Source organism: Ascidia mentula, chromosome 1 (genome assembly GCF_947561715.1).
Source record: "Ascidia mentula chromosome 1, kaAscMent1.1, whole genome shotgun sequence".
NCBI lineage: Eukaryota > Metazoa > Chordata > Ascidiacea > Phlebobranchia > Ascidiidae > Ascidia > Ascidia mentula.
The window spans coordinates 5,452,501-5,462,500 of record NC_138566.1 but is presented as its reverse complement, the minus strand read 5'-3'; the positions used below and the strand labels follow the sequence as shown (position 1 = coordinate 5,462,500).

Here is a 10,000-nt window from a genome sequence, read left to right as displayed (position 1 = left end):
AGGTGTGCATAACGCAGGGCTCGTCCGGGATTTGAACCCGGGACCTCTCGCACCCTTAGCGAGAATCATACCCCTAGACCAACGAGACGACGATTCTCGCACGCCAACAAGCAAGTAAATTTGTTTCACACTTCATTGTAAAACCTTTGCATCGATAGTGGACCTCAAGGAGCATGGCAACGGGGTGCCCGGCTAGCTCAGTCGGTAGAGCGTTGGACTCTTAATCCAACGGTCGTGGGTTCGAGCCCCACGTTGGGCGCTAGTTTTGCTTTCGGTATATTCTTTACTCTTCCTTTGTGACACATTAAGTTAACGGTGCAAGTAAATCTGTGATTTCCGTGTATTCAATTAACCGAGATTATATTACAAGTTATACCGAGTTAAGACCAACGTTGGAGTTCGTAGACACAAGGGGATGTAGCTCAGATGGTAGAGTGCGCGCTTAGCATGCGCGAGGTACCGGGATCGATGCCCGGCATCTCCAGCCTTTCGCGGTTCGTTCTCAAGCATTGAAACGCCTAGAAGTGACCGATGATTGAAAATCTTGTTTCGTAGTTGGTCTTTTATCAGCATCTCAACGGCCCGTAAAGCACTCTGTGTCAGAAACGAGGTTATTTACTGTAATTTATCTAAAGCACTTCTGCCCAATTGCAAAGATTTGTAATTTTTTTGAAGGCAACCTCTCGTTTTGAAAATTGTCCACCAGTTTCACAGAAGGTACGCAACAAACACGAGGCCATTGACAATCTTTTGCCCGGTGGACTTGATTTATTTCCACAGCTTTGCGCAGAGGCGATATCGTAGCTGATGAGGTGAATCCGAGGCGCGATTATTGCTAGTTGAAAACTATACCCAATACCCCGCCCTTTCTCCGTGAAAAACCGTGGAATGTGGCAATCTTTGAAGAGTTCTCCGGAATTCTTATCGTTAATTTTTTATCAGTCAACCATTTTCCCTGAAAGTTGATCCTCTTGCTGCATTTTCTCTTGCCTTCCTCAATGAATTTCAACACCCACCTCTCAGCACCAATTAAATTATTCACGAATGATTTTCATACTAATTCGAAGACCTGGCAACATTTTTGACAACTTATCCGCGGTTGGTTGGAGCTCTGTAAATCAAACCTGCAGAAATGAAATACATCTGCGTGCCGATTACGAAGCGCCTTCATAGCTCAGGGGTTAGAGCGCTGGTCTTGTAAACCAGGGGTCGTGAGTTCAATTCTCACTGAAGGCATGTCGATCGGAGTGTGTCGAGAAGCGTCCGAGCCTTCCAAGTATGACAAAAAATGCATTGGAAGGAGTCGGGAAAACGTGAGGATTGGCTATTTTTGGTGTGTTACACGAGAAAAAGTAGCAACTCGTATAAAACTTATTAGTCGTGTAGGTGTGCATAACGCAGGGCTCGTCCGGGATTTGAACCCGGGACCTCTCGCACCCTTAGCGAGAATCATACCCCTAGACCAACGAGACGACGATTCTCGCACGCCAACAAGCAAGTAAATTTGTTTCACACTTCATTGTAAAACCTTTGCATCGATAGTGGACCTCAAGGAGCATGGCAACGGGGTGCCCGGCTAGCTCAGTCGGTAGAGCGTTGGACTCTTAATCCAACGGTCGTGGGTTCGAGCCCCACGTTGGGCGCTAGTTTTGCTTTCGGTATATTCTTTACTCTTCCTTTGTGACACATTAAGTTAACGGTGCAAGTAAATCTGTGATTTCCGTGTATTCAATTAACCGAGATTATATTACAAGTTATACCGAGTTAAGACCAACGTTGGAGTTCGTAGACACAAGGGGATGTAGCTCAGATGGTAGAGTGCGCGCTTAGCATGCGCGAGGTACCGGGATCGATGCCCGGCATCTCCAGCCTTTCGCGGTTCGTTCTCAAGCATTGAAACGCCTAGAAGTGACCGATGATTGAAAATCTTGTTTCGTAGTTGGTCTTTTATCAGCATCTCAACGGCCCGTAAAGCACTCTGTGTCAGAAACGAGGTTATTTACTGTAATTTATCTAAAGCACTTCTGCCCAATTGCAAAGATTTGTAATTTTTTTGAAGGCAACCTCTCGTTTTGAAAATTGTCCACCAGTTTCACAGAAGGTACGCAACAAACACGAGGCCATTGACAATCTTTTGCCCGGTGGACTTGATTTATTTCCACAGCTTTGCGCAGAGGCGATATCGTAGCTGATGAGGTGAATCCGAGGCGCGATTATTGCTAGTTGAAAACTATACCCAATACCCCGCCCTTTCTCCGTGAAAAACCGTGGAATGTGGCAATCTTTGAAGAGTTCTCCGGAATTCTTATCGTTAATTTTTTATCAGTCAACCATTTTCCCTGAAAGTTGATCCTCTTGCTGCATTTTCTCTTGCCTTCCTCAATGAATTTCAACACCCACCTCTCAGCACCAATTAAATTATTCACGAATGATTTTCATACTAATTCGAAGACCTGGCAACATTTTTGACAACTTATCCGCGGTTGGTTGGAGCTCTGTAAATCAAACCTGCAGAAATGAAATACATCTGCGTGCCGATTACGAAGCGCCTTCATAGCTCAGGGGTTAGAGCGCTGGTCTTGTAAACCAGGGGTCGTGAGTTCAATTCTCACTGAAGGCATGTCGATCGGAGTGTGTCGAGAAGCGTCCGAGCCTTCCAAGTATGACAAAAAATGCATTGGAAGGAGTCGGGAAAACGTGAGGATTGGCTATTTTTGGTGTGTTACACGAGAAAAAGTAGCAACTCGTATAAAACTTATTAGTCGTGTAGGTGTGCATAACGCAGGGCTCGTCCGGGATTTGAACCCGGGACCTCTCGCACCCTTAGCGAGAATCATACCCCTAGACCAACGAGACGACGATTCTCGCACGCCAACAAGCAAGTAAATTTGTTTCACACTTCATTGTAAAACCTTTGCATCGATAGTGGACCTCAAGGAGCATGGCAACGGGGTGCCCGGCTAGCTCAGTCGGTAGAGCGTTGGACTCTTAATCCAACGGTCGTGGGTTCGAGCCCCACGTTGGGCGCTAGTTTTGCTTTCGGTATATTCTTTACTCTTCCTTTGTGACACATTAAGTTAACGGTGCAAGTAAATCTGTGATTTCCGTGTATTCAATTAACCGAGATTATATTACAAGTTATACCGAGTTAAGACCAACGTTGGAGTTCGTAGACACAAGGGGATGTAGCTCAGATGGTAGAGTGCGCGCTTAGCATGCGCGAGGTACCGGGATCGATGCCCGGCATCTCCAGCCTTTCGCGGTTCGTTCTCAAGCATTGAAACGCCTAGAAGTGACCGATGATTGAAAATCTTGTTTCGTAGTTGGTCTTTTATCAGCATCTCAACGGCCCGTAAAGCACTCTGTGTCAGAAACGAGGTTATTTACTGTAATTTGTCTAAAGCACTTCTGCCCAATTGCAAAGATTTGTAATTTTTCTGAAGGCAACCTCTCGTTTTGAAAATTGTCCACTAGTTTCACAGAAGGTACGCAACAAACACGAGGCCATTGACAATCTTTTGCGCGGTGGACTTGATTTATTTCCACAGCTTTGCGCAGAGGCGATATCGTAGCTGATGAGGTGAATCCGAGGAGCGATTATTGCTAGTTGAAAACTATACCCAATACCCCGCCCTTTCTCCGTGAAAAACCGTGGAATGTGGCAATCTTTGAAGAGTTCTCCGGAATTCTTATCGTTAACTTTTTATCAGTCAACCTTTTTCCCTGAAAGTTGATCCTCTTGCTGCATTTTCTCTTGCCTTCCTCAATGAATTTCAACACCCACCTCTCAGCACCAATTAAATTATTCACGAGTGATTTTCATACTAATTCGAAGACTTGGCAACATTTTTGACAACTTATCCGCGGTTGGTTGGAGCTCTGTAAATCAAACCTGCAGAAATGAAATACATCTGCGTGCCGTTTACGAAGCGCCTTCATAGCTCAGGGGTTAGAGCACTGGTCTTGCAAACCAGGGGTCGTGAGTTCAATTCTCACTGAAGGCATGTCGATCGGAGTGTGTCGAGAAGCGTCCGAGCCTTCCAAGTATGACAAAAAATGCATTGGAAGGAGTCGGGAAAACGTGAGGATTGGCTATTTTTGGTGTGTTACACGAGAAAAAGTAGCATCTCGGATAAAACTTATTAGTCGGTTCGAGCCCCACGTTGGGCGCTACTTTTGCTTTCGGAATATTCTTTACTCTTCCTTTGTGACACATTAAGTTAACGGTGCAAGTAAATCTGTGATTTCCGTGTATTCAATTAACCGAGATTATATTACAAGTTATACCGAGTTAAGACCAACGTTGGAGTTCGTAGACACAAGGGGATGTAGCTCAGATGGTTGAGCGCGCGCTTAGCATGCGCGAGGTACCGGGATCGATGCCCGGCATCTCCAGCCTTTTGCGATTCGTTCTCAAGCATTGAAACGCCTAGAAGTGACCGATGATTGAAAATCTTGTTTCGTAGTTGGTCTTTTATCAGCATCTCAACGGCCCGTAAAGCACTCTGTGTCAGAAACGAGGTTATTTACTGTAATTTATCTAAAGCACTTCTGCCCAATTGCAAAGATTTGTAATTTTTCTGAAGGCAACCTCTCGTTTTGAAAATTGTCCACCAGTTTCACAGAAGGTACGCAACAAACACGAGGCCATTGACAATCTTTTGCCCGGTGGACTTGATTTATTTCCACAGCTTTGCGCAGAGGCGATATCGTAGCTGATGAGGTGAATCCGAGGCGCGATTATTGCTAGTTGAAAACTATACCCAATACCCCGCCCTTTCTCCGTGAAAAACCGTGGAATGTGGCAATCTTTGAAGAGTTCTCCGGAATTCTTATCGTTAATTTTTTATCAGTCAACCATTTTCCCTGAAAGTTGATCCTCTTGCTGCATTTTCTCTTGCCTTCCTCAATGAATTTCAACACCCACCTCTCAGCACCAATTAAATTATTCACGAATGATTTTCATACTAATTCGAAGACCTGGCAACATTTTTGACAACTTATCCGCGGTTGGTTGGAGCTCTGTAAATCAAACCTGCAGAAATGAAATACATCTGCGTGCCGATTACGAAGCGCCTTCATAGCTCAGGGGTTAGAGCGCTGGTCTTGTAAACCAGGGGTCGTGAGTTCAATTCTCACTGAAGGCATGTCGATCGGAGTGTGTCGAGAAGCGTCCGAGCCTTCCAAGTATGACAAAAAATGCATTGGAAGGAGTCGGGAAAACGTGAGGATTGGCTATTTTTGGTGTGTTACACGAGAAAAAGTAGCAACTCGTATAAAACTTATTAGTCGTGTAGGTGTGCATAACGCAGGGCTCGTCCGGGATTTGAACCCGGGACCTCTCGCACCCTTAGCGAGAATCATACCCCTAGACCAACGAGACGACGATTCTCGCACGCCAACAAGCAAGTAAATTTGTTTCACACTTCATTGTAAAACCTTTGCATCGATAGTGGACCTCAAGGAGCATGGCAACGGGGTGCCCGGCTAGCTCAGTCGGTAGAGCGTTGGACTCTTAATCCAACGGTCGTGGGTTCGAGCCCCACGTTGGGCGCTAGTTTTGCTTTCGGTATATTCTTTACTCTTCCTTTGTGACACATTAAGTTAACGGTGCAAGTAAATCTGTGATTTCCGTGTATTCAATTAACCGAGATTATATTACAAGTTATACCGAGTTAAGACCAACGTTGGAGTTCGTAGACACAAGGGGATGTAGCTCAGATGGTAGAGTGCGCGCTTAGCATGCGCGAGGTACCGGGATCGATGCCCGGCATCTCCAGCCTTTCGCGGTTCGTTCTCAAGCATTGAAACGCCTAGAAGTGACCGATGATTGAAAATCTTGTTTCGTAGTTGGTCTTTTATCAGCATCTCAACGGCCCGTAAAGCACTCTGTGTCAGAAACGAGGTTATTTACTGTAATTTATCTAAAGCACTTCTGCCCAATTGCAAAGATTTGTAATTTTTTTGAAGGCAACCTCTCGTTTTGAAAATTGTCCACCAGTTTCACAGAAGGTACGCAACAAACACGAGGCCATTGACAATCTTTTGCGCGGTGGACTTGATTTATTTCCACAGCTTTGCGCAGAGGCGATATCGTAGCTGATGAGGTGAATCCGAGGCGCGATTATTGCTAGTTGAAAACTATACCCAATACCCCGCCCTTTCTCCGTGAAAAACCGTGGAATGTGGCAATCTTTGAAGAGTTCTCCGGAATTCTTATCGTTAACTTTTTATCAGTCAACCTTTTTCCCTGAAAGTTGATCCTCTTGCTGCATTTTCTCTTGCCTTCCTCAATGAATTTCAACACCCACCTCTCAGCACCAATTAAATTATTCACGAATGATTTTCATACTAATTCGAAGACTTGGCAACATTTTTGACAACTTATCCGCGGTTGGTTGGAGCTCTGTAAATCAAACCTGCAGAAATGAAATACATCTGCGTGCCGTTTACGAAGCGCCTTCATAGCTCAGGGGTTAGAGCACTGGTCTTGTAAACCAGGGGTCGTGAGTTCAATTCTCACTGAAGGCATGTCGATCGGAGTGTGTCGAGAAGCGTCCGAGCCTTCCAAGTATGACAAAAAATGCATTGGAAGGAGTCGGGAAAACGTGAGGATTGGCTATTTTTGGTGTGTTACACGAGAAAAAGTAGCATCTCGGATAAAACTTATTAGTCGTGTAGGTGTGCATAACGCAGGGCTCGTCCGGGATTTGAACCCGGGACCTCTCGCACCCTAAGCGAGAATCATACCCCTAGACCAACGAGCCGACGATTCTCGCACGCCAACAAGCAAGTAAATTTGTTTCACACTTCATTGCAAAAAACCTTTGCATCGATAGTGGACCTCAAGGAGCATGGCAAAGGGGTGCCCGGCTAACTCAGTCGGTAGAGCGTTGGACTCTTAATCCAACGGTCGTGGGTTCGAGCCCCACGTTGGGCGCTAGTTTTGCTTTCGGAATATTCTTTACTCTTCCTTTGTGACACATTAAGTTAACGGTGCAAGTAAATCTGTGATTTCCGTGTATTCAATTAACCGAGATTATATTACAAGTTATACCGAGTTAAGACCAACGTTGGAGTTCGTAGACACAAGGGGATGTAGCTCAGATGGTAGAGCGCGCGCTTAGCATGCGCGAGGTACCGGGATCGATGCCCGGCATCTCCAGCCTTTTGCGATTCGTTCTCAAGCATTGAAACGCCTAGAAGTGACCGATGATTGAAAATCTTGTTTCGTAGTTGGTCTTTTATCAGCATCTCAACGGCCCGTAAAGCACTCTGTGTCAGAAACGAGGTTATTTACTGTAATTTGTCTAAAGCACTTCTGCCCAATTGCAAAGATTTGTAATTTTTCTGAAGGCAACCTCTCGTTTTGAAAATTGTCCACTAGTTTCACAGAAGGTACGCAACAAACACGAGGCCATTGACAATCTTTTGCGCGGTGGACTTGATTTATTTCCACAGCTTTGCGCAGAGGCGATATCGTAGCTGATGAGGTGAATCCGAGGAGCGATTATTGCTAGTTGAAAACTATACCCAATACCCCGCCCTTTCTCCGTGAAAAACCGTGGAATGTGGCAATCTTTGAAGAGTTCTCCGGAATTCTTATCGTTAACTTTTTATCAGTCAACCTTTTTCCCTGAAAGTTGATCCTCTTGCTGCATTTTCTCTTGCCTTCCTCAATGAATTTCAACACCCACCTCTCAGCACCAATTAAATTATTCACGAGTGATTTTCATACTAATTCGAAGACTTGGCAACATTTTTGACAACTTATCCGCGGTTGGTTGGAGCTCTGTAAATCAAACCTGCAGAAATGAAATACATCTGCGTGCCGTTTACGAAGCGCCTTCATAGCTCAGGGGTTAGAGCACTGGTCTTGCAAACCAGGGGTCGTGAGTTCAATTCTCACTGAAGGCATGTCGATCGGAGTGTGTCGAGAAGCGTCCGAGCCTTCCAAGTATGACAAAAAATGCATTGGAAGGAGTCGGGAAAACGTGAGGATTGGCTATTTTTGGTGTGTTACACGAGAAAAAGTAGCATCTCGGATAAAACTTATTAGTCGTGTAGGTGTGCATAACGCAGGGCTCGTCCGGGATTTGAACCCGGGACCTCTCGCACCCTAAGCGAGAATCATACCCCTAGACCAGGGGTGCACAACCTTTTTACTGTTGTCGGCCGCATCACACACACCACTGTGTGCTAACGGCCGCTACTTAATATACTGCTTTACCAACAATATACTCCTGATAATTACGACAAGTTGACGTGAGCAATATTAGAAAACAATGAAAATGATTCAATACATGAAAAATGTGCACTATTTATTATTTACATTTGCCAAATTACGTATATTACAATGTAATGAAGAGTCGAAAAGTATTTAATGGTTGCCTTGTTCTTGCATGCTAGGTTCACGTCTCCATCATAAAATAATCCACTTCCCATTTAGGATTAAACGCCCTTTTCTCTTGTTTTAACAGCCTTTTGCGTTTCAGCGACATGACTGAGTGATTCCACTGTTTAGCTTTTTGACAACTGTACATGCGTACATGACAATTTAGCGATATGCTATTAATGTTTTATGACGTCACCATCCGTATTGTTGCGCTTTGTCTCGCCTGTTTTTTAAAAGTTACGGTGGCTGCACCAGTTACTACTCGCTACAGCGAACGAATGTGTATGGAAATGGACCTAATTAAAAGCTTAACTCTTGACACCGCTGGAAAAACAAGTTTCAGAAGCAACGACGGCCGCCAATGCATATATTTTGATATAAATGAGCACGGCCGCAAAAAATAGCGTCCGCGGCCGCATGCGGCCGTACGGCCGCAGGTTGTGCACCGCTGCCCTAGACCAACGAGCCGACGATTCTCGCACGCCAACAAGCAAGTAAATTTGTTTCACACTTCATTGTAAAACCTTTGCATCGATAGTGGACCTCAAGGAGCATGGCAACGGGGTGCCCGGCTAGCTCAGTCGGTAGAGCGTTGGACTCTTAATCCAACGGTCGTGGGTTCGAGCCCCACGTTGGGCGCTAGTTTTGCTTTCGGAATATTCTTTACTCTTCCTTTGTGACACATTAAGTTAACGGTGCAAGTAAATCTGTGATTTCCGTGTATTCAATTAACCGAGATTATATTACAAGTTATACCGAGTTAAGACCAACGTTGGAGTTCGTAGACACAAGGGGATGTAGCTCAGATGGTAGAGCGCGCGCTTAGCATGCGCGAGGTACCGGGATCGATGCCCGGCATCTCCAGCCTTTTGCGATTCGTTCTCAAGCATTGAAACGCCTAGAAGTGACCGATGATTGAAAATCTTGTTTCGTAGTTGGTCTTTTATCAGCATCTCAACGGCCCGTAAAGCACTCTGCGTCAGAAACGAGGTTATTTACTGTAATTTATCTAAAGCACTTCTGCCCAATTGCAAAGATTTGTAATTTTTCTGAAGGCAACCTCTCGTTTTGAAAAGTGTCCACCAGTTTCACAGAAGGTACGCAACAAACACGAGGCCATTGACAATCTTTTGCGCGGTGGACTTGATTTATTTCCACAGCTTTGCGCAGAGGCGATATCGTAGCTGATGAGGTGAATCTGAGGCGCGATTATTGCTAGTTGAAAACTATACCCAATACCCCGCCCTTTCTCCGTGAAAAACCGTGGAATGTGGCAATCTTTGAAAAGTTCTCCGGAATTCTTATCGTTAACTTTTTATCAGTCAACCTTCTTCCCTGAAAGTTGATCCTCTTGCTGCATTTTCTCTGCCTTCCTCAATGAATTTCAACACCCACCTCTCAGCACCAATTAAATTATTCACGAGTGATTTTCATACTAATTCGAAGACTTGGCAACATTTTTGACAACTTATCCGCGGTTGGTTGGAGCTCTGTAAATCAAACCTGCAGAAATGAAATACATCTGCCTGCCGCTTACGAAGCGCCTTCATAGCTCAGGGGTTAGAGCACTGGTCTTGTAAACCAGGGGTCGAGAGTTCAATTCTC

General features: G+C 45.0%; 28 non-coding genes across 28 annotated transcripts in view; 27 read left to right on the top strand and 1 right to left on the bottom strand.

Moving 5' to 3' along the window:
- Positions 1-186: 186 nt before the first annotated feature.
- Positions 187-259, top strand: Trnak-cuu (transfer RNA lysine (anticodon CUU)). Its single transcript has one exon. It is a non-coding gene; the product is annotated as a tRNA-Lys (tRNA).
- A 152-nt stretch (positions 260-411) lies between these two features.
- Positions 412-484, top strand: Trnaa-agc (transfer RNA alanine (anticodon AGC)). Its single transcript has one exon. It is a non-coding gene; the product is annotated as a tRNA-Ala (tRNA).
- A 294-nt stretch (positions 485-778) lies between these two features.
- Positions 779-919, top strand: LOC145887817 (U4 spliceosomal RNA). Its single transcript, XR_014399301.1, has one exon. It is a non-coding gene; the product is annotated as a U4 spliceosomal RNA (small nuclear RNA).
- Positions 920-1,163: 244 nt separating this feature from the next.
- On the top strand, positions 1,164-1,236 carry Trnat-ugu (transfer RNA threonine (anticodon UGU)). Its single transcript has one exon. It is a non-coding gene; the product is annotated as a tRNA-Thr (tRNA).
- Positions 1,237-1,570: 334 nt separating this feature from the next.
- Trnak-cuu (transfer RNA lysine (anticodon CUU)) lies at positions 1,571-1,643 on the top strand. Its single transcript has one exon. It is a non-coding gene; the product is annotated as a tRNA-Lys (tRNA).
- A 152-nt stretch (positions 1,644-1,795) lies between these two features.
- On the top strand, positions 1,796-1,868 carry Trnaa-agc (transfer RNA alanine (anticodon AGC)). Its single transcript has one exon. It is a non-coding gene; the product is annotated as a tRNA-Ala (tRNA).
- A 294-nt stretch (positions 1,869-2,162) lies between these two features.
- Positions 2,163-2,303, top strand: LOC145887816 (U4 spliceosomal RNA). The gene has a single exon (XR_014399300.1). It is a non-coding gene; the product is annotated as a U4 spliceosomal RNA (small nuclear RNA).
- Positions 2,304-2,547: 244 nt separating this feature from the next.
- On the top strand, positions 2,548-2,620 carry Trnat-ugu (transfer RNA threonine (anticodon UGU)). Its single transcript has one exon. It is a non-coding gene; the product is annotated as a tRNA-Thr (tRNA).
- A 334-nt stretch (positions 2,621-2,954) lies between these two features.
- On the top strand, positions 2,955-3,027 carry Trnak-cuu (transfer RNA lysine (anticodon CUU)). Its single transcript has one exon. It is a non-coding gene; the product is annotated as a tRNA-Lys (tRNA).
- Positions 3,028-3,179: 152 nt separating this feature from the next.
- On the top strand, positions 3,180-3,252 carry Trnaa-agc (transfer RNA alanine (anticodon AGC)). The gene has a single exon. It is a non-coding gene; the product is annotated as a tRNA-Ala (tRNA).
- Positions 3,253-3,546: 294 nt separating this feature from the next.
- On the top strand, positions 3,547-3,687 carry LOC145887866 (U4 spliceosomal RNA). Its single transcript, XR_014399347.1, has one exon. It is a non-coding gene; the product is annotated as a U4 spliceosomal RNA (small nuclear RNA).
- Positions 3,688-3,931: 244 nt separating this feature from the next.
- On the top strand, positions 3,932-4,004 carry Trnaa-ugc (transfer RNA alanine (anticodon UGC)). The gene has a single exon. It is a non-coding gene; the product is annotated as a tRNA-Ala (tRNA).
- Positions 4,005-4,322: 318 nt separating this feature from the next.
- On the top strand, positions 4,323-4,395 carry Trnaa-agc (transfer RNA alanine (anticodon AGC)). The gene has a single exon. It is a non-coding gene; the product is annotated as a tRNA-Ala (tRNA).
- Positions 4,396-4,689: 294 nt separating this feature from the next.
- Positions 4,690-4,830, top strand: LOC145887815 (U4 spliceosomal RNA). The gene has a single exon (XR_014399299.1). It is a non-coding gene; the product is annotated as a U4 spliceosomal RNA (small nuclear RNA).
- A 244-nt stretch (positions 4,831-5,074) lies between these two features.
- Positions 5,075-5,147, top strand: Trnat-ugu (transfer RNA threonine (anticodon UGU)). Its single transcript has one exon. It is a non-coding gene; the product is annotated as a tRNA-Thr (tRNA).
- Positions 5,148-5,481: 334 nt separating this feature from the next.
- Trnak-cuu (transfer RNA lysine (anticodon CUU)) lies at positions 5,482-5,554 on the top strand. Its single transcript has one exon. It is a non-coding gene; the product is annotated as a tRNA-Lys (tRNA).
- A 152-nt stretch (positions 5,555-5,706) lies between these two features.
- Trnaa-agc (transfer RNA alanine (anticodon AGC)) lies at positions 5,707-5,779 on the top strand. The gene has a single exon. It is a non-coding gene; the product is annotated as a tRNA-Ala (tRNA).
- Positions 5,780-6,073: 294 nt separating this feature from the next.
- Positions 6,074-6,214, top strand: LOC145887814 (U4 spliceosomal RNA). The gene has a single exon (XR_014399298.1). It is a non-coding gene; the product is annotated as a U4 spliceosomal RNA (small nuclear RNA).
- A 244-nt stretch (positions 6,215-6,458) lies between these two features.
- On the top strand, positions 6,459-6,531 carry Trnat-ugu (transfer RNA threonine (anticodon UGU)). Its single transcript has one exon. It is a non-coding gene; the product is annotated as a tRNA-Thr (tRNA).
- Positions 6,532-6,695: 164 nt separating this feature from the next.
- Trnap-agg (transfer RNA proline (anticodon AGG)) lies at positions 6,696-6,767 on the bottom strand. Its single transcript has one exon. It is a non-coding gene; the product is annotated as a tRNA-Pro (tRNA).
- Positions 6,768-6,867: 100 nt separating this feature from the next.
- Positions 6,868-6,940, top strand: Trnak-cuu (transfer RNA lysine (anticodon CUU)). The gene has a single exon. It is a non-coding gene; the product is annotated as a tRNA-Lys (tRNA).
- A 152-nt stretch (positions 6,941-7,092) lies between these two features.
- Positions 7,093-7,165, top strand: Trnaa-agc (transfer RNA alanine (anticodon AGC)). The gene has a single exon. It is a non-coding gene; the product is annotated as a tRNA-Ala (tRNA).
- A 294-nt stretch (positions 7,166-7,459) lies between these two features.
- Positions 7,460-7,600, top strand: LOC145887865 (U4 spliceosomal RNA). Its single transcript, XR_014399346.1, has one exon. It is a non-coding gene; the product is annotated as a U4 spliceosomal RNA (small nuclear RNA).
- A 244-nt stretch (positions 7,601-7,844) lies between these two features.
- Positions 7,845-7,917, top strand: Trnaa-ugc (transfer RNA alanine (anticodon UGC)). The gene has a single exon. It is a non-coding gene; the product is annotated as a tRNA-Ala (tRNA).
- A 1,044-nt stretch (positions 7,918-8,961) lies between these two features.
- Positions 8,962-9,034, top strand: Trnak-cuu (transfer RNA lysine (anticodon CUU)). Its single transcript has one exon. It is a non-coding gene; the product is annotated as a tRNA-Lys (tRNA).
- Positions 9,035-9,186: 152 nt separating this feature from the next.
- Positions 9,187-9,259, top strand: Trnaa-agc (transfer RNA alanine (anticodon AGC)). The gene has a single exon. It is a non-coding gene; the product is annotated as a tRNA-Ala (tRNA).
- Positions 9,260-9,553: 294 nt separating this feature from the next.
- LOC145887857 (U4 spliceosomal RNA) lies at positions 9,554-9,694 on the top strand. The gene has a single exon (XR_014399338.1). It is a non-coding gene; the product is annotated as a U4 spliceosomal RNA (small nuclear RNA).
- Positions 9,695-9,937: 243 nt separating this feature from the next.
- The window catches only part of Trnat-ugu (transfer RNA threonine (anticodon UGU)), a 73-nt gene continuing 10 nt past the window's right edge, over positions 9,938-10,000 (top strand). Inside the window, exon 1 of the tRNA in view lies at positions 9,938-10,000. This exon is cut by the window's right edge and continues 10 nt beyond it. This is a non-coding gene — a tRNA (tRNA-Thr).